Source organism: Enhydra lutris, unplaced genomic scaffold (assembly GCF_002288905.1).
Source record: "Enhydra lutris kenyoni isolate GAN:26980312 unplaced genomic scaffold, ASM228890v2 scaffoldscaffold20, whole genome shotgun sequence".
Taxonomy (NCBI): Eukaryota; Metazoa; Chordata; class Mammalia; order Carnivora; family Mustelidae; genus Enhydra; species Enhydra lutris.
In genome coordinates, this window is record NW_019154104.1 from 22396967 (window position 1) to 22418552 (window position 21586).

Here is a 21586-nt window from a genome sequence, read left to right on the forward strand (position 1 = left end):
GTAATGGTCTCTCTCTCCACATACTCCATAATGTATCCATTCTTCTCTCCTTTCTGCGCGGGCTTCCAGCAGGCACCTGCTTGAGCTTAGGCAGGGCCTGGCGACCAATGCGGTTCTGTGACCGGAAGTGCCAGGATTCACTCCTGGGCGGGTGCCTGACCCTCTCCAGCTTTTTCCGCCGCGGCTGCAGCGGCCAAGGCGGCTACGAGAGGCGGGCTGTCTATCAACGGAGCCCTGAGTGATTCTGTGGAGCAGAGCGGGTCGTCGCAGGAATCGTCTGCAGGCTAAGCCTTTGTGATGTTTGGTTCAGCCACAGTGATTCTGGGGTTTGCTGCCTGGGGAGAGCCTGATCTCTTCTGACCAATGCTCCCACCCGCCTGCAAGCTCTTTCAAGGTCAGGAAATTTACTGGGCATAGCACGGGGTGATCACAAAACGCTAAAAAACAAAACAAAAAACCCCAAACCTGATAGACAAAAGAGTAATGCACATTGATAAACAAGTATTATCCATGCTTTTGCCTTCGGCTGGAGTCCCTCAGCTCTGCTGCAGTGGACCCCGGCGGGCCCCAGGCCTGGCCACCATGGCTGGGTTGTTCATTGGCAATGGGTGGGTTTCCTTCTACCCCCGAGGTCCTCTCTGCAGTGTTGGAAGCAACGCTGCCTTTTTCCACATAGGAAAAAGCGCACCAGTTTCTTTCCACGGGATGCAAACAATCTGGAGGAAGGACAAGATTTTGGAAAACTCTAGCCCCCTCCCCCGAGTCGGAGCAATTGGGGTCTTTGCTCACCCAAGCCCCCCAGTGTGGCTCACACAGAACAGAGAGACCCTCGCAGCTGTGCTCTGAGTATAGACAGAGATACAGACCAAAACGCTCCCTTCCTCCCAGGGTGAGGACGACACTGCTTCAGATCCACTTCCCTAGGCCGGGGATTATCAAACCCGGCATGTCTCTGCGTCACCTGGAGGGCCTGTACCAACAGTTTGTCACCCCCTCACCCCCAGAGTCTGAGACACAGTGCATCTGGGGTGGGGTCTGAGAATGTGCATTTCTAATAAGTTCCCGCATGCTGCTGCTGGCCCATCCCTTAGGCTGATGCTCTGTCTCTCAAAGTCAAGGTTAAGCATAATACCTTCAGAATAACACTATAATCCGCTACCATCCATTAATGGTACAGGAGGCAGGGCTTCTTTCAGATCACCCAGACCAGGAAGAGGGAAAGGGAAGTCTCAGGGAGGGGAGGGCCTGGGAGGGAATCCAGAGTGAGGGCTACTGCCCAGAGGAGAGAGCAGACGTGTGCCACAGAGGAAGGTCCCAGGATGAGAGCCAGAAGGAACCTGGGGCCCTATATGGGTGCAGAGCTGGTCACTGGGGGTAAAAAGAGCCCTAGACTTCGAATCCGAAAACTTGCAATCCTCTCCCATAAGACCTTGCGGCTGCTGGCCGCCACCCAGGTGAGCCCCTCCGGAGGCAGCTGAAGCTGGTCTCTAACAGCTCCCGCTGCGAGAGCCTGCCTGGTTTCTGGGTGGCTCAGCCGTGCCCAGGCCCCTGTGCCCAGCGCACCATCTGCACCAGGCCTGAGACCCGGCGCGGGAAACCTCCCGACGGTGCAAGCGCTCTGCCATCTCCTTGCGGATTTCTCCTCCGAGCTCCCGGCAGGGTTGTGCTGTGCCGAGGGTTAGCGTGGGTGGCCGTGACTCACTCAGCCTCGTGGGGAAGCAGATGCTGCCAGCGCTACCACGGAAACAGGCTAAATCAATCCCAGTCCCCGCAGGGGGCAGAGAACAAGCTGCCCGCAGCCACTGAGTCGGGGCCGCTGTGGCGCTGCTGTGGGTGCGGCCACGGAACCGGTGAGCACGGCCTGAGCCCGTCTGGCCACGGCCCTGCCCCGGGAGCTGGGCTGGCGACAGCAGCTCCAGACGCTGGTGCAGGGACTGCAGCATGTGACTGGGGGCGAAGACCGTGGGATGTTTGTGCTTATGGGGGAAAAGGGAAGAAGAGAGGAGACCCTCACTCTTGACTCTCTTCCTGCACTTTCTGGAAAGGTCTAACTCCGCTGAGGCTGCTCCTCACTGGATGATGTGGAGCTGCCCTCCCTCCCAGCTGGCCACCACCCCCCACCGAGGGGAAGGGGAAACGGAGGCCAGAGGTTGCAATGACCAAAGCAAAGTCCCACACCTTTCAGAGGCAGAGTCAGGCTGGGCTCCTGATATCCTGAACACTGGGTCCTCATAGGTTCCACTGGACACTGCCTCCCTCAGAAACAATTTGCTGGGCCTTGGGCCATTTGCTTTGCCATGAGTATCTGCTCTTCAAGGCAGTGGGAAGTGCCATTAATAACACACTCTGCTTTCCCCCAGAGCAGCGGTGAGCCTCCAGCCCCCGTCTCCCCCACCCCACAGCTCCTAAGCCAGGCGAGTGAGTTTCCACTGGCTGGACCAGCCAGCCGGTGGAAACCCTAAGAGCTTCCCATCTGCCCAACATCCTACCATTACAGAGGTAGGGACAGAGCCACGGCAGGGTGTCCTGGCTTTTCAGACCAGCTTCCCCCATCCCATACACAGGGCAGGGGCCTTGAGGGGGTTGTCTAAACTCATCAGTTCCACCTGGTGATTCTCGCGCCATTTCCCCAGGTGCCCCCCTTCCACTCCCAGCTGAGGCTCACAACTGGGTGTGGTGGCGTCCTCACAAGTCTTTATGCCTGGCGGCCCCTCAGCCCCACCATGGCCACTTCCCCCTTCCCCAAGCCCCTCGCGGTAGAGAGGGACGGGAGCACCCTTCCCCTTCCATTTCATGGTGGAGTAAAGGCCAGCATGGGGCCCCTCCCACATCAGGTTTGTGGGTATCCCTTTCCCTGCCCTCCCTGTGTCTTTGATTCATCATGTCCCTTCTCCTAATTGCTCAACTTCTGCCTTTCTGTGAGCTCCTCCTCAGTCTGTAAACATGTTTCTGTCTCTTTCACAAGAAAAAGCAATGAAACGAACTGGTCACTCTCCTTCCCTAACCGAAGAGCTGGTTCTTAAAGTGGCCTGCGCTTGTCCTCTCCCCCTCCTGCCTCTGGAGAGCTCCCAGAGTCTCCCGGTGAAGCCGCGTTCTTCCTCCTCTGCGCTGGCTGCCCCGCCCGCCGCTGGAGTCGCCCATGGTCATATCAACACCCAGGGTGGTCTCTGATGTCCCAACCTGTCTGGACCTCCGGCACCAGAGGGGGCTGGGGCCCTCCCACTCCTGCAGCCAGGCATCTTCTCTCAGTCAAGCCGTTACACTTGGGCTCAGCCTTCCTGACCCTTCAGCTCCAGCCTTTGCCCTTCCTACCCACCCCTGTCCCCAAACTGGGCTCTCCACCAGTCTACAGGACCAGCCTAAAAAAAAAGAAAAGTGTCTGTTGTCTCCTTCATCTCTTCTGGCTTTTTCCCTACCAAAAACTGCTACAGAGTAGAAGGAGAGGGTCTCATTCTCCATCTTGGAGCTGAAGGGTAGGCTTTAAAAGAGGGGGGAGAAAATGTTTCCTTCGATCACACTCTAAGAACCACCTGGAAGGCAGGGCGGGCTCATCTCTTCCCAGCTTGGCCGGGTCAGATGTCCCTGTGAGGGCACCACACCTCCCGCCTGAGCAACTGCACCGCGACCAGTGGCCTGCCCCACCGCTGCCCTCCTCCCTGGGCAGCTCTGCATGGCCGGGAGGCGGCTCTCCCTGCCAAGGCAGAAAGGGCCTGTGCCTTCCGTCAATGTGCTTTGCAGACTCAGAAGCTCTCCACTCAAGGTGCCCCGGAAAATGGCAAGACATTTCTGTGACACCAGAGCCCAAGACGGCAGCTGGCTGTCCCCCGGCATACCCAACGCCCCTCCTAGGAGAAGGCTTGGCCAGGCTCCTGGGAACAGCCCAGAGAAACCAACGTACTTAACCGCCCCCCAGAGATTCTTCCCAAAGCCCTTCCACATCCACCCAAAAGCAGACTGTCACATCTCAAAGGGGACAGCCCTGCTCCCTCCTGCAGGACTGATGTCAGATGACCACCTGGGAGGCTTGACGAGTTTCCCGAGCAGAAGGCTCTCTGGGTGACTAGGAATCTACAGGAGGGACTCTGGGAAATGGAAATATCTTCCTGATTCGGATCTGAAATCTGCCTCCTTGTAACTTCCGCCCGCCTGATTCCGCTCGCTGGTCCTCAGAGGGAAATTTCTCATCATGCATCTAATTGGTCTTAGGGTAGCTGGAGGAGGCAAGGACGGAACGGTTTGCCTCTTTTCTAGAATGAGGATGCCTCGGGAGGTCAAGGGGGTTGCCAAAAAGCTGCAGGGGCAAGTGGGGAGAGAATGCAAGTGTCTCCACTTTTCAGGCCGGTCCTGCTTCCATGAGCCGGCTCATTCTTGCCCGGGGCTTCTGAGCGCCTACAGCAGGCACCTGGGAGCGCACCAGGGATACTGGAGGCCTGGGATACCTTGCCCCTTTCCAGAGAGTTCTCAGTTCCAGCTTAGCAAACACACACACACACACACACACACACACACACACACACACACGATTCACAGCATAAACTCAGCCAGCAGCCTGGGTGGCTCTTCGTCACCCAGGAAGGTCAGCCTAGAAAACCAGGTTTCTTCTTTTCAGCTGCCCCCCCCCCCCCCCCCCCCCCCCCCACCAGCACAGGCCAACAGGCAGGAAAGAGACCACGTGGAGAAGCTTCTCTTCACCAAAGAGAAGGGCCTGAACTTGAAAGGAAGAAGAAAGGCCTGGAGAAGAGTTTGGAAATGACAGCCGTCAGCGCTGGGCTTGGAAAGACGGCAGAGAGCTCGTGGGTGTGTGGGTGGGAGGGTGCTCACCGGTGCCAAGGCTGAGTCGTGTGGCAGCAGGGAAGTAGGGGAGCAGGGCCCTGAGTGTGCCAGAGCTGCAAACCAGACCCACAACGCCTGGTCTCCTCAAAGGCAGGTCCTAGCAACTTCCAAGCCCTTGGATAATGGGGCCGGGCTCCACCCCAAAGATGTGCCCTCTTCCTTCTTAAAGACACAGCGCTCCAATTCCCCCTTGTCTGGCTGCTAGCCAGCCAGCAGCATTTGGGCTCAGTACTCCAGGCTTCGTTCTCTTTCCCTTGGGTGGCAACGTTGACTCCACCCAACACTTTAGGCACAGGGAGACCCAGGCCCTATGCTCTGCAGCTTGTGGAGTCAAGAACTGACATCTTCCCTCATGGGCTAAATGGGTCTCCCCCACCCCCAATTCATACGTTGAGGCCCTACCCCTCAGTGTGGTTGGCATTAGAAGGTGGGGTCTCCGGGGGGTCATCAGGTTTATGATGAGGTCTGGAGGGTGGAGACCCCATCGTGGGATTAGGGTCTGAAGAGGCTGAGCACAGCTTTCTCTTGCCGACGTGTGAGGACACAGCTAGGCAACCCGGCGCCTGCAAGCCAGGAGCTGGATCCTCCACCAGGAGCCAAATCTGCCATCAGCTTGATCTTGGACTTCCCGGCCTCCAGACCTGAGAGAGATAAACGCCTATACTTTCTAAGCCACCGAGTCTACGGTATTCTGTTAGAGCAGCCTGAGCTAAGACAGCCTCTCAGACACTCAGAAGGAGAATCTGCAGAGATCTGGTAACCCAAACAGCACTGCAGAGGGGATCAGATTTGCCAAGCTCCATTTCTTATGCTGGAAGGGGCAGGGAAAAAGAACCGTCATCTCTGTGAAAGCTGCCTTTGGCCCTGATCTCTAGCTGTCATCGAATTGAAGTGTTAGTGTCGAAATCCAGGGCTCCCGGTTTGGATGAAAGACAGTTCTAAAAGAGGTGAATATTCCCAAATAATAGTGGGTTGTGGAATTCCAGACAGGTGCGAAACGAAAGTTAGATCCAGGCACTCTTCCTGTCTTTCCCACTAATAGCTGTGCAGCTTTGGGAAATCACTGCACCTCTCTAAACTTGGGTTATTTCATTTCATTTACCTGAGGATAAAACCTGGTCTGCTCGACCTTCTTCAAGGCTGGCTGTAATCTGACATATAGGAAGGCACTTTGAAAATATGTAAATAGAAGCATAATTTTTTTTTCTTTTTTTCTTTTTTTTTTTTTTTGTGAGAGAAAGTGTCTGGACAAGTGTCCAGTGTCCTTAGTTAGCACTGGAGAAATCAAGGAAGGCTTCAGGAGGAAGCAAGGAGGAGCCAAGTGACCTGGACAGACGCCATTCATAATGACAGTTTCATCTGGGCCAGGGCCAAGGCCAAGGCAGAGAGTTCCTACGTGAGATGCAGGGAGGAGGCAGGGACACTAGGAGGCTGAGTCAGAGGGGTGGCTCCACAGAGGCACACAGGACCACAGACAGATCGCTAACCTGTCAAGTCAGTGTCCCTGAGCTCAGAGCCAAGACCAGCTCAGGGTCAAATCCACTTAGAGATAGCTCCAGAGGAACTAAGCCTTCCAGGGTAGCCATGGACCCCCGGCCTGTAGTTTTTGCTCAGTGCCACATGCCATAGGATGTGAGGCATGCAGGATGGGCCTCCTGACCGAAAGGACCAGGTGACATGCAGACAGTGGGGAGGAGTTCAGGACCTGGAGATCCTGAGTGATGGGCAGGAAGGTCATGGGCTCAAGTTCCAGCAAGGGTATGGTAACATGACAGGCCCGGGCTGGGAAGGCAGAGTCTGGAAATGCGGCCGAGTCCCTCGTGGGCATATGTGGTGAGGGTGGGGGTCAAGATGGAAAGCGAGGATGGAAAGCCAGCGAAGGCCAGGGCTGAGGCCCACCAAGGAATGTGGACTCTTTCCTGCAGGCAGTGGGGAGCCATTGGCTGGTGCTGAGAGTATCTGGATAGGGTTACCAGCAACAGTGTGGGAAACTCAAGGTAAAAATGACAATTCGGCAGGAGGTAACAGAGAGAATTACTAGAGCAGAAGTTGTAGAGAATAAAGGACAGCAGGGCGATTGCCTCCGCAATCAAACGGCACCAAGTAGTGACACCTCTGAAAGGACCTCTGCTGTTCTGGGAGCTTCTACCGTTTCTGCTCCCTTCCTAACAATACTCAGGTTTCCTTTTGAGCATTAACTCCTCCCAGATACAGTCTGACAGGGCGCATCCCAAACTCAGGAGCCCACCAAGCCCTCCCTGGAACCTGAATCTCCAATAGAAGGAAACAAACAAGGCGAAGGGTAGGATTCTGTCCGCCTGTACACTCCATCCGCCATAAGGCCATTCTTGTCCATCCTGCTTCTTGGGCCTTGGGGGGGCGCCCAGATTCCCACCTCTTTCCAAGCCTGACTCTTCAGACTTCATCAATTCTGTAAAGATCGGGTACCCTTCCAATAAATTCCCTTTGGCTGGGAAAACTAAGCTACTTACAACCAAGACATCCTAACTGAGAGACCAGCCTTAGGCAGACACCTCTAGCCTCTGAGTTTTGGCTCTTTTCCTTCCATATCCTGACTTCTTCGCCACTGAGACCTGGCCTCAGCAGCCCAAGACCAGAGAAGGAAAACCCAGGGTTGGAGTTCTACTTGTGCCCATTGCTTAACCATCACTGGGGCAGAAAGTCATGTACAGGCCAGCAGCCCCCACTCCTTGATTTAACAGAGTGGAGGAGGGAGTTGGTGGGCAGAAAGAACAATGCTTCTCAAAGCCAGGTGTCCTGTCAAGGTGCAGACTGCATGGGTGGGTCTGGAGCTGGGCCTGGATTTCTGCATGTCTGGTGTGTCCCCCGTGGAGGTGGGTGCTGCTGGGGCCTGGCTACTTGCATACTTTTCTAGCAAACTCTACACAGTGTACGTGTAGTCAGGGTCAAGTCACTCCATTTCTCTGCTCAAAACCTTCCTGTGGCTCTCATGTACTCAAGCCCAAGTCTTTACAATGGCTTCCAATGCCTCGTGTGACTTGGCCACCCATTTCTTTCCAACCATGTCTCTTTCCATTATCTGCCTCACACACACCACGCAGGTGACACCTCAGAGCCCCTACATTTGTGCGCCTGGTGAATCTCCTCATCTCCTCACGTGTTTGCTTAAGTCACCCTCTTCACACAAGACCTTGTACACGAATGTTCGTAGCCGCACCATTCAAGTCCCCAAAAGGTGAAACCAGACCCAGTTCCATGAAGAGACAAATGGATCAACAAAACGTGGGGCATCGTACAGTGGAATGTTCTTTGGCCCTAAAGAGGAATGAGGTATTGATTGACACGTGCGACAGTATGGATGAAACTCGAAAACATTCTGTGACATGAGGGACACAAAAGGACATATGGTGTGTGACTCCATTTATAGGAAATGTCCAGAATGGGCAAAGTATCAAAACGGAAAAGGAATTGGTTGCCTAGGGCTGCGGGGAGGGAAGAATGGGGAATAACAGCTAATGGGCACAGTGTTTCTTTTTGGAATGACGAAATATTCTAAGATCGATTGAGGGAGTTAGGTGCACGTGTCTATATACAACTAGTTTTCAGTACATGCACTTTAAAAGGGTGTAGGCTGTGTGGATTGTAGCTCTTACCCCAAACAGTCACCCTCTCCATGGGCCTGTCCCGACCACCAGACGACGAGCCCCCTCCCTCCACTAGCTTCTCCAGTCCCTTGTGCCCTGCTCTACTTTCTCCCAAGGATTAATACCTTCTAACAAACTATGCAATTTCCTTTTTTTTTTTTAACTTATCTTTGTTTCTTGTCTCTCTCCTCAACTGCAACATAAGCTTCAGGAGGGGAGGAAGTATTTCCTTTGTCTTTCGTTCCCTGATGGATCGTGTCCAGAAGAGAGCTGGGACGTCAGTGGGTACTCAGTAAGTATCTGCTCAGTGAACAAAGGAACAAGTGTGAGACTTCTAGGGGAGAAGCCCGGGGCCGAAGACACAGCAGGTGTCCCGTTCTGGGCCGCGGTTGGATCAGAGCACAGCGGCCGAGAGGAAGTCGGAGGGCAGGCTTTGTCTCACAGATTTCGCACCCACCATCTCTCCTCGCTCTGTTGGTTTCCACAGCTGCAGGTGGGAGCAGCTTCCAGTGGGAGGCCACTGAGTGGCTGTGGCCACAGACTCCCACAAGGCGGGGCTGTGGGATAGCTGGGAGCAGCCCCCACCTGGAGTCCTGCGTGCACCAGGAATGTGCAGCTTGGCACTTAAAAAAAAAAAAAAAGAAAGAAAGAAAAAAAAACTGTAGTAAAATATAACATCAAATTTGCCATTTTAAGCATTTTAAAGTGTCGTGGCATTTGAAGTTCAGTGGCATTAAGTACATTCACTGTTACGTAACCGTCACTGCCATCCGCCTCCAGAACATTTTCATCATCCCAAACTAAGACTGTACATGTTAAACACGAACACCCCATTCCCTTCTCCCCCAGTCCCAGGCAACCAGCATCCTACTTTCTGTCTCTAGAAATTTGGCTACGCCAGGCACCTGCTCTCCGTGGAATCATCTAAGTAAAATCAGCCTTTTGTGTCTGGCTTATTTCACCGGGCATGAGGTCTCCAAGGTTCATCCACACACGATAGCATACACCCGAATTCCCTTCCTTCTTAAGGCTGGATAATATTCCATCGCATGTGTAGACCATGCTTTGTTTATCCACTCACATGCCAATGCACACCTCGCTCGTTTCCCCTGGTGACTATGGTCAGGGACGCAGCTGTGGACAAGGGGATACGGGTGTCTGCTCGAGAGCCATCTTTCAACTCCTCTGGGTAGACACCCACAAGTGGGATTGCTGGGTCACAGGGCGATTCTATATTTAACTTCTGGAGGAACAGCCATGCTGTGTCCACATGGCTCTGCTCTTTGCAGGCAATGAACTCAAGGGCTCCTCTCCAGCCTTCTGGCCCACGTCCGTACCCCAAAGTCAGCTCAGGGTGGGCGCTGTGCCCAGGGCTCTGTGTTCATCCAGGAGGTTGGTATTCTCATCCCCGTCTTACAAGTGAGAGGAGACTGAGGCCCAGGAGGTCCATGCACCTGGTCCGGTTGCAAAGTGAGTCGGGCAGCTGAGCTGGACTTGAGTGTACTTCTCTGACTCGAAGTCCATCTGCCACACCAGCAGCACCTGGTGGCCTCCCGAGGCTCTAATCTGGCCCCCAGATGCTCGTATTTGATCGTCAGGTCTTTCCAAAGTAACAGTATATTAGCCTCTGTGGGGAGTGATATGATTCCCAATTCCTCAGTGCTCCTGACTGTGGAAGTGTGCCCTCGCCCTCCTTGCCATTGATCTTGGACCTGGCCATGGGCTTTGCTTTGGCCAATCCAGGGTGAAGAAGTCACAGGCGCTCCTCATCTCAAATACAAGGTTCAGTCACTGCTCCTTTTCCTTTGCTATAAGAGTGGCAGGTCCCAGATGAAGGTGGCCTCTTCAGCCTGGATCCCAGAGTAAAGAAGTCACGTGGACAGAGGCTCAGCTAACCTGAGCGGGGAGCCCAGGAGCCCCGGACCCGCAGTCCATGCGGACCACGAACAATGCAGGAATCAGTGTTGCCGTGGGTCACTGAGAGTTTGGGGTTCTTCCTCAGCCAGCATAAACTAGCAAAAGCTGCTTGATAACAGCGTCTGCTGTTTAACACTTTGGAAAGTTCTCACGCAATTTGACATATGTGGCTGCTTTTGAAAACTTAAGATTGGCCACCTCTGGGCTCACAGTGTCACTTGGCAGCCGGTGGGCAGAACTGCAGAGTACCTGCTGCTTTTACAGGGAGCCTGTGTCTCCCCATGAGCCACCGTCCTCAGCACTCTTCCCTGCCCCAGCCAGGATCTCTGGCCCCAGGTTCTACTAAGACCTGATGGTGCCAATCCCTGGGACTGTGCCCTTCGTGAATCTCCAGAGAGAGAGGAAGCCACGTGACACCAGGCCGGGGCTCCAGAAATGCAAATTCTAATTAGTGGCAGTCCGGCTGTGTGGCAGGGGGACAATGTCACGCCCTCCTTGGGCCTGTGTTTTCTTCCATGAATGGGAGGAGATTCAAGCAGGAGATCTCAGGGCACCTCTGAGGCAGCATTGTGGCCCAAGAACACCAGACTTTGCTGCCACAGAGACTATACTGGCCACTCTGGGGTAGGGTGAGCTGTGGGGGAACAGCTGATGGTGATGTCAGCAGTCTCCCCACCCCACCTCACAACTCAGAGTGGGGGAGCATCAGGGTCAAGCCCCAGCGGGAACTCTGGGATGGGAACTTGGCCTTGCACTGAAAGAACGTGCCCTGGACACCTGGAGTGGGTCCCCCAGCCCCTTCCCCAGGCCTAGAGCACCCTGCTCAACTTCTACCCGACTGCAGGCAGAATGTGGAGCATTCCAGAGACCTCCCTTACATTTCCAGGTGGGCAAACCTTTCTGCAAGTCACACTTAATCGTTGCTTGATGAAAGCCCCAGGAGGCACAGTGTTTGGGCGTCAACCTCACAGGATGGAGGAGATGGAGAGGACACTTTCAGAGACCGCTGGCTGGTGGATTCACTGTCCCCTAGTCTGTCCCCAAAAGCTCAGCTCCAGGTTCCCAGAGGCATACAGGCCTAAGCCCCAGGAAGTACACCCAAGCCAGGGACTCAAGAAGAATGGCGGCTTTAGGAACCCATGAAGGCGTTATGAAGCTTCGTGGCCTTCTGAACCCACTGCCTCCAACCCATTAAATGTTTCTGAGGGGAGGGAAAGTTTCTGTGTCCACATGTCCTGCAGTCTGGTTTGTTGAATCTTCTGCAAAGGAATGTACCTCTGTACCCTGAACCGAGAGAGAGAACGCCGTCACCACCCAAGAAGTCACCCCTTCCTCACTCTTTTCTGGCCCCCAGCCCAAGAGCAACCAAGGCCCGGATTCTAACAGTGTGAGTGAGCCCTACCTGCTTTTGAACTTCACCTAAATGGAATCGCACAGCATTACTCCTTTGTGTCTGGCTTCTGTGGGGCCATATTACTGTGTGAGATTCATCCTGTTCTGCAGAAACAGGAGCGAGGGTGAAAGGAAGGGGAGGGGCTGAGCAGAAGTGGGAGGGTGGGCTGTGATCCAGCTGGGGACCCTGTGATTCCAAAGGAGCCCTGGGCCTCCATTTGGACATGAGCTTGACCTGTGGAAGTGTCAGACCTTGAGTGAGGAGGTCTCGCCAGTATGTGATGGGAGTGAGAAGTGGGACACATGGACCCACTTTTCCAGCTCTGCTTCCTAGAACTTTCCTTTGAATTGGTTAGGCCCTGGATAAGGGAGGTGTTTCCAGAAGTGGTGTGAGGCTTCCCTGGGGACCTCCTCCGGAAAATTCACCCCGGGCAGCTGGGGCCTGGAAGAGGGGTGGGAAGGGTTACTGGCCATCAGAGGAGTAAGAGCCAGATTCGATGCACCATTGGCTATAAAGAAGAGTTTATCTGGAAAGAAGGCCCACGAGGGGGCTACCCCAGCAGACTGCCCGCCCCAGGGAGACCTGGGTTCTCGCCATGCAACTGTAGTAAGTCACTCCACCATCTGGTCCCAAGCAGCCTAGATGAAGCTAAGGCCTTCTACATTTATATTTTTGTACATTTTTTTAAAATTATGGTAAAATATACAAAACATAAAATTTACCATTCTGACCCACTTTACGCATACAGTTCAGCAGCATGAAGCTCAGTCACCCCGTTGTGCAACCGTCACCACCACCCAACTCGAGAGCATTCTCTTCTTTCCCAGCTGAAACTCAGCACCCACGAAACAAATTCTGGTTTTCTGAAAGCTTCAAGACAAGGAGTGAATATCTAATGGCGGAATTTCTGAAAGTTATTTTTTGGGGGAGAGGGCCCAGCATCTAAGGCAGGTGCAAATCCTGGCCTTTTTGGAAAGGAAATAGTCCAAGTATATCCAGCCTCCTCCCCTGCCCGCCTCCCTGAAGACTGGGGCTGTGTTTTCCCCGTCCTTGTTCCCTCTACTGGCCTTCGGACTCTGTGTGCATTTGGTCCTGGACCACCCAGGGATAGTTCCTTACCCCATCTGATTTCTTTAAGCCCAGCCGGGCTGCTGAGCAGGACTCTGCCATCCAGGGCACGGGCCGGGGTGCATCTTGGAAGAGTAACTCCCACGGATGCTGGGGGACCCCTGCCGTGGCTCTTTCTCACACTCATTTACCAGAGATCTGGTCCTCTCAGCAAACTGAGCTTTTCCTGTCCTCAATGGAAAACCCAGAATCCCTGGCAGGGGGTCTAAAAAAAGCCGGGCTGAGCCTGGAAGGAATTAGACTCTGGGACATCAGGGTCCGCTTTGGAAAAAGAAACGTGTCAGAAGTCCATAAACTATGTTCTTAGATCCAGCACCTGGAGGGAGAGTCTGACAGGTCCCTAAAGATGATTCAGGGCTGTGCTGGACCGGCTAGCCCCACCAGAGACACCTGCAAAGGCTCAGCTGCGCTCTCCAAAGGCACGACAGACCGTGTTAATTCCTGACCGCCACCTGCGGGAGGCGTCTCAGAGGCGCCCGCTCTGGGTCCCCAGAGCGACGCCTGGCCTCCTTGGAGCAGGTGCATCCTCTGACTGTGTCAGACCCGAGCCCACTCCCACCACAGGGAGTGGTGGCACAGGGGCAGCTTTCCAGCCCAGTGTGCCTGCCTGAAGAGGGAGCTGAGCTTACCTCGGGGGCCTGAAGCAGGCAAGGGGACGAGACCCTATGTTCCCACCCCGCATTCTGTGCCCGATCCTAGTGAAGATCATTCCAGGCTTGTTTAAAGTTGCATATCTTTTTTTTTTTTTTAAATGACGAGATTCTTTCTTTTCTATTACATGAGACTTTAACTTGTACATTTCAGAAACTTTAAACTTGTTTGCTTTATCCAAGAAAGTGCTGCTTGGTGAGGAACAAAGGCACACACTTTCCTAGGTTGCAAGATGAGCTCTTCTGGGACCCGAGAACAGGGTGTGGGACAGGGCGCGGTGCATCAGGGTTGGCATCCTAGCCCAGCCCCTGCTCGGCCTCCTTGGCCCTGCAAGTGTTTGCCCTCCCCTTACCTGCCGCTCCTAGCTCCCTGAACAGATCTGGGGTCTCCTTTCCTCTTCGGTCCCCAGAGCCAGGTGACACTCCACAACGCATTCTACCCGGGTTATGTGCCTGGTGACGACCCGCCCCAGTGGTCACACAGCATTCCAGACTCACCCAGCTCCCGCCCAGTGCAGGCCTTCTGTTCCCACGGTCCCCATGTGTCTTTTCCTTAGGCCAGCCCCTTCCACCTGCAATGGCTTCCTGGAGCCTCCTCCATGAAGCCTTTCAGGGACCGTCAGCTGAAGAGATTTTATGATCCTTTCTGTTCCCTCCGAAATTCCTTGGCGCCGCCCTCACCGCACTTTGCAGCAATGTCTGCTTGGCTGGAGTCATCGTCATCCATGCCTCTCCACGAGACCGTGTGTTCCTCCGGGCAGGACTTCCTTCATTCATCTTTGGAATCCCAAAACCTAACACACAGTAGGCACTCAACAAGAGGACCTAGAGTGTTCTGACTCTGAACTTCTCATCACCAGCCAACAATTCTGGCCACCAATTTCCAACCTGTGCGTGTGCACGCACACGCGCACACACACACATGCGTGCAAGTGTTTCCCACACACACCCAAGCAAGTCTCCCACACCAGCTGTTGTCCTACAATTCGACTCAATTCTGACACCGTCTACCCAGAGACAGTGTAGGATGCCCCAGGTGAAGGGTTCAGTCCTACAAGACTACCCACGCCTCCTATGGACGCCTGGGCAAGTGCAACCCATGTTTCTGACCAATCAGCTATACACTGGGAGTTCCCATGACCCTCTCCTTGGGTTTGGTTATTTTGCTAGAGTGGCCACAGAAACATTTTACTTACTAGATTGCAGGTTCATAAACAGACCTAACTCAGGAACAGCCAGAGAAAAGAGAGACACAGGGCTTCCAGGCTCTCTGGGACGTGCCACTCTCCCCAAATCTCCACGTGGTCACCAACCCCCATCCTTTTGGGGGTTTTGTGGAGGCTTCACCACAGAGGCATGATTGATTAAATCACTACCTATTGGCGATTCAGTTAACTTCTGCTCCCTCCTGCCTCCCCTCCCCAGGTCAAGGGGCAGGGACCGAAAGTTCCAACCTTCCAAACCCACAGTTAGTTCTCCAGGCACCCAGCCCCCATGCTGGGGTGCAGTCCAATAGTCACCTCACAAGAGGAATCGTTATCACTCTCCTTACAGGAAATTCCAAGGCTTGGAGGCTCTGCCAGAAACGAAGATGAAAGCCAAATATATACTTCTTATTATAAATCCCAATATCACAGAATTAAATAAATGGCCTTTTAGGTCGTTGTCCAAATCCTCTCCTGCTCCTACTCCACTTGGCAGGAAGGGCCGCCGGGGACCTGTTCACTGACTTTGCGGTTGGCTGTGCCCCACAGCGCCCAGTGGCTCCCGGGAGAAGAACTTGTTTGCTGGTAACCAGATGCTGCTGGCCGGCACGAGGGCTGGGCAGTCTCCCCGTGTGCAGCTGCCTGCCCCTCTGGGACACAGGCGTGGATGGGCTCCCCCAGGCACCTGCCCAAATGACAGGCTGGTGACTGCAGAGGCAGCCTTGGGAGCTGCAGCTCTAAGTCACCCTGACCATATCCTAAACCCTAGGTCCCTACCCAGCCCGGGGGAGCAAGACCCTGCCCTTCCTTCCTCTCCCCTTCCCCGCCTCTGGTCTCGGGAAGAGCAGAGAGGGGTATACCAGCTCTATTTCTCTAAGTGGTGAGGGGGCAGGGCGTGTCAGGAGTTCCCTCATTACTCCGTCCGCGGTGTCAAGCTGTGGTCAGGTGGCAGAAGGCCACACCATGGCACTTGCCCAGGGAAGCCCTCCTGCTCCCTCTAGGGGTCCGGTGGGGTGGCGGGGGAGAGTTGCTGGAAGCCCCACTTTCTTTCCAGACTCCAAATAGAGGAATTAGGCTTTCCGAGGGGTTGGGGCTAAAAGCTGGAGCCAGATTCACTTTTCCTTAAGCCTTGGGGCTGCAGACGGGCTCTGCATGGCTCATACCTTCTGCCTTCTTGTCTCCCTTCCCAGTTAAGCCACACGATCTTCTTACCATAGGTAAGTGAGACGAAGCAAGTAGCCTGTCTTCTACAATGCTTAGCATGGAGCAGGTGCCTAGGAAATGGCCATTTCGTCCCTTTCAGTTCTTGTGCACCTGCCCTTCAGGAAGAACTCTGATGGGCGTGCGAGTAACAGAAGATCCGACCAACAGGCTTAACACACAGGACTTGTAGGCTCACAGAACAAGGTCTGGAAAGGCACAGTTCTAGGGTGATTTCAGTAAGTCAAGAAGGTGATGAAGTTCCCAGGTTCATTCATTCTTTCCTCTCAACTACCCTTGACATATGGCTTTTCACCCTCATGCTGTGACCTAACAGTCACAAGAGGAAAGCCACAGCTCCTGCTATGGTGCCTGTTTTCAAGGCAGGGAGAGTGAAGGAAAAGATAGGACCAGCCATGTTTTTCTTTGCATCAGAAAAGGGAAAAGAAAGAAGGAAAGAAAGAAAAGAAAAAGCAAAGCCAAAGCTTTTGCAAAACCTGTTCAGCTAGTGTCTTGTATGTATGTGTACCAGGTTCCTGTTGCTGCTGTAACAACGACCCCAAGCTTAGTGGCTGAAAAGGACCCATGTATTGTCTTCCAGTTCTGGAAGTCAGAAGTCTGAAATGGGCCTCAGCAGGCTAAAATCAAGGTGCCAGCAGGACTACGTTCCTTCTGGAGGCTTGAGGAGAGGATCCATTTCCTTGTCTTTTCCAGCTTCCCCATTCCTTGGCTCTCGGCCCCCTACCACGTCCAAATCCAGCAGCCCCTGGCAAAGGCTTTCTCATGGTGCATCACACTGACGCTGACTTTCTGCTTCTCTCTTCCACATGTATGGACCCTTCTGATTTCACTGGGCTCACCTGGATGACCCCAGCTCCACTCCCTATAGGCCAACTGATTAGCAGCCTTACTTCCATCCACAAACTGAACTCCCCTTTGCCGTGTGCTCTAACATAGTCTCAGGTTCCAAACATTAGGATGTGGACACGTTTGGGAGATCTTTATTCTGCCTCCCACTAGATCTCACTGACCACCACCCATTGCAAGGGAGATGAGTAAGTCAGTGAGGCTGGAGAAGGGAGCAGGAGAGTCATGTCTGGCTTAGACTAATCATGTTTCATCGTCGGCATCTGCTCACTTTATTAAACCAAATCAGGGTTGTATTAGCAGGGAAAGGAGGCGAAGGAGTGGGTATTGGCTTGGCTAACTGCCTGCCACCACAAGGCGCAGCTGATTTTGTGCAGATTTCCCCGGTCGCACGTCATGTTTGCACGCTGTAATGAGATGGGATGGAAATCGGTAATGCGCATGTTCCTGGCCGGTGTCAGCCCTGCACGTTCGAGAGGGCTCTCGACTGCCAACCAGGGTTTCATTCCCTCTCCTCCTCCTGCCCCTGACCAGACAAAGTGGTTTTCTCGGAGAAGGAAAATGGTTTTCTCGGGCAAGGAAAACCACTTGTAACAGGCAAAGGCGAGTGAATTACAGAGATGGGGAGAGGCAGGGAAAAAATTTACTGGGAAAGTGTGTCCATGCACATCATAAACGTCTGGCAGAATGAGGAGTGAAAAGAACAGGAGTAGAATTAGGAAGGTCTGGAGGTAGTCAGGGAGTTTCCCAAGAGTTTTAAGGAGAGAACATAGGAGCTGGGAACCATAGCTTCTATTGGGTTAGGAAAATACAAGTAAATATCACCAGTATTTTGGGAATTACGTTGGGTTGCACAGTTGACTGTGACTCCACCCTGGAACTCAACCACATGGTTGATTTAACATAAATTGTTACACGTGACTGCCCCATCTCTTTCCAGGACGGTGCTGACTTGCTCGTCAGTAAAAGAGTGAACGCCGAGAAATAGTCAACACCGGCTTCAGAGACTCGTCTGTGGAATCGGTATTCGGCCAGGACGCCTGAGTCCGCATCCGACGCTGACAACTGACAATCCTGCGGTCATTACATATCGTCCAAGTCGAGCTCCTTTCTGTACCCTCAGCTGTCTGAGACATCACTCTCTCGCATTCTAGACAACGGGCTCAGAAAGCAGCCGTAACTTGGAAGGCTGCCGCTCCTAAACCCATTTTATTTCTCTTCACTTCAGTCCTCAAATGCAATCCCTCCGTCATACCCGACTTGTGTTGCTCATGTGAGGATTGAAGATCCCCTATGTAAGGCACATAGTAGGCACTCAAAGAATTTTTACTCTTAAAAAAAATAAAAAATAAAAAATAAAACGATGGTCTGTGATCAAAAGGGGAAAAAATGGTTGCCTTTTGGATGGTGACCAAAAAAAAAAAAAAAAAAAAATCAAGAGCAAACATCTTGAAATTTTTCATTCCTGGTCTTAGGAATATTCTTCCCCCGACCCCCAATCCTGTTGTACACTTTCCACACTCAGACTGGCGGGTCACCCCAGCGTCTGTGTTGGGGACGTCATTGAAAGGACGTGACCAGCCGTTGACCTGTGAGATGCTTCAGAGGCTCCTCACCCCCACCCCTGTCCTTAGAATGCGAGTTCCACATGTCTTCCTGCTCCCAGCAGCTGCTCTAAGGGCATGGCCTTGAGATGGTGATGCGTGGAGGACACCCACACAGTCGGCATGACTGAACCCAGTGCAGGTCTCTATGCAAACTCAGATTTGGTGAGTGCAGGGGTCCACTCACAGGGTGCAGCCCAGGACAAGCCTCATATGTACATTCCCTTTGCCTATTAAAACGGCCACCTTCTCCCCTGGAATGGCCTGCATCTTCCTTCTGTCTCTCCCTGCCCTCGGAGTACAGGGTCAAGATCACATCACATCCAGGAGACTCCTGAGGGGGACAGCAAACCAACACTCCGATACCTGACGGGGTTTGCAGAACACCTCGCCTATTAGTTGGAGAGGGAAATAGTTGTTTGCTCGCCCCCTTTCAAAACACTGTAGGATTTCCCTGCTCTCTAGGACCAGGGTCCTTGTCACAGATGATTTGAAGAACTGGGTTTATGTGATTCTTCATTTTGATCCAAGATCCCCCAGCCCCGAACTGTCCCATAAGGGAGCTACAAGCCACTTGGAGCCAGTTAAATTTGAATAAATTGTAATTAGGTGAAATGAAAAATTGAGTTTCTCAGTCACCTTGGTCACATTTCAGGTGCTGATTGGTGACACGTGACTGGAGGCTGTGATCATAAACAGACCAGATTACAGCATCATGGCAGGACGTTCTAGTGGACTGTGCTGCCCCAGATCGATTTCCCTAGCTTGTAATAAAAATAAACCCGAAAAACAAAAACCCAGCCTGGCAGTTGAAGTATCAGTCCTGGTAAAAGGCCTGTCTGCAGGCCGGCAAGGGCCATTTCCCATGAACCTGCTGCGTGGGAGCAGAGTCGGCCTGGTGACCTACAGGTGGAACAGATGTCGCCAAGCCCACCTCCCTGGGCTTCCCAGGGCTCCACTGGGATTGCCATGCAGGCCCCGTTGTGCGCGGTGGCTTCATGACTGGTGGCTTAACCTGTCACCCTCTCCAAAGATGGACATGAGGCATCATGGCACAGATCCAGGCTGTGGAGGGGAGTCCAAGTGTCTGGTCAAAAGGGCCCATCTGCACCTTCTGCGGGGGCCGTCAGGGGTGGCTGGCTTTCCTCATGCTCCTCCCAGGAACAGATAAGTGGACAGGCATGTCCCTGCCACCATTTCTGCCTGTCGAAATCTCCTGACCCCCTTCTCCACTTTCTCAAATGCCACCTTCTTCCAGGACCTCCTTGACTCCGGGTGACTCCCCTCTTAGCACTTTCTTTATAGACCTCCGAGCGTGTTTACGTACTGTGCCTTCCCCCCTCGGTGGCTGGGATGGCAAAGTCCCTGGAGGGCAAGGCCTGTGCCCATTACCACGCTCAGCACGGGGTGCCGTGTCTTGACACAACAGACATTAATTAGCAGGACTCGATCCCTTGTAAACTCTGGAGGGTCCACTGTGAAGAGTTGTGCCCCGTGGCCCTGCCTCCTACGTTTGCCACAGACAAACCCGAATGGTGGCCTCTGTGCTTAGTGGGCTACAGGGTAACCACAAGCTCAGACTGCCTCGGCACAAACCTCATGGCTGCCCCTTTCTCCCTGGGTGACATTAAGAAAGTTATTTCACCTTTCAGGGTCTCGTTTCCTGTAAAATGGGGACACCAAGAGTGTGTGTCCCCTGGAGTTGCTGCGATAAATAGTATAATAAATAAATAAAATTATTTTAAAAATTTTTAAATAATAAATGAATTAATTTTAAAAAGTAAAATAATATACCTCAAATGGACATAAAAATGCCCGGCAAAGAATAAACACTCGATACATCATAGTTACGTCTTATTACGATCATTCTCTGCAGCAGCCTCGCTGTCCTGGGGAGGAGCCCATATTCCTGTCTTTGACCTTCAGTTTCCTCATCCATCTATTCAACCAAGCATCTCCCAGACCCCGCTCATCTTGGCCAGCCCGGCCCCATCACGGGCACTGACCTGCCTCCCATGGGTTTAGGCCCCAGGACGCCCAGCCTCCTCTGGACACGGCCTGGCTCAACACTGGGTTACCGGTGTCTCGGCACAGGCTGAGGTCACTCTATCAATGTTGATGGGTTGGAGTTGCTGGTCTTGGGAAAACTAGCTCCCTGGGAACGTGGTGGGCTGATCTCTGAGCACAGGCATCCAGGGGGGCGACCGTCTCCACCTTAAACTGGGGGTGTGTCTTCAGGAAGAATGGGAAGGGTGTTAGGAAAATGATGGGCATAAGCCTCTCCTAGGAATGTGTCATTGGGAGTAACGAACAAAAAGTATAAGCCGATTCTAAGAGTTTTCACTAAAATGGCATTTTGGGAAAAGAATCTGAGGCCCACCGAACCAAACCATCAACAATCAGAAAACGACGGGTTACAAAGTCAGCGGGTGTGCCAGGTAATGGGTGTTCTCTTGATGGAGCTCCAGAAGGTCAAAGAGAAATCACAACATATTACTGATGTCTAGGACATTTAGGTCCTTCATTCTGAGGTCTTTTTGGGCAAATGACCTGTCATGCTTATACAGAAATGCTTCTCTCCTTACAGCCTGCCACACTAGAACATTCTATGACTAACAGCCTTACAGAGGCTGCACAGGGGAGAGTCCCGAGCTGAGTTTTAGTAACTGCTGAGAAGTCCCACCTCTGGACATGCCAGGTACTGTGAGGAAGAGACACACACGCAGTCCCTTCTCTTGGTCCTTGCCAAATACCACCAAATCGTCACACAAATATTTACAATTTAAAACTGATATGCTCCCTCATATCAGTTGGACTGGACAGTTTTATGATATCATAAAACTGATATGCTCCACCATATCAGGTGGAGAGGGGTATGGGATAATCTCTGAAATTGTGGGTCAACAGCGGTGATAGACGGCAAGCTTCAAGACACCTTTTCTGAGGTGAGTGGTGTGCACAGAAGAGGGCTCCAGACAGGGATTTTCTACGTCCCCAGAAGTGTGTTTGCTGGTGTGTTTATGTGCGAGCCTCCCCCCGCCAAGAAGACCCTCCCGGGGCCCCAGTTCTACCTGCTCTGCTGACTGGCTGTGGGAGGGCAGGTAAGCTGGTGATGTGAAGGCGCTGTACTCGATGCCCCCAAAGGCCACTCCTCCTCGGACAT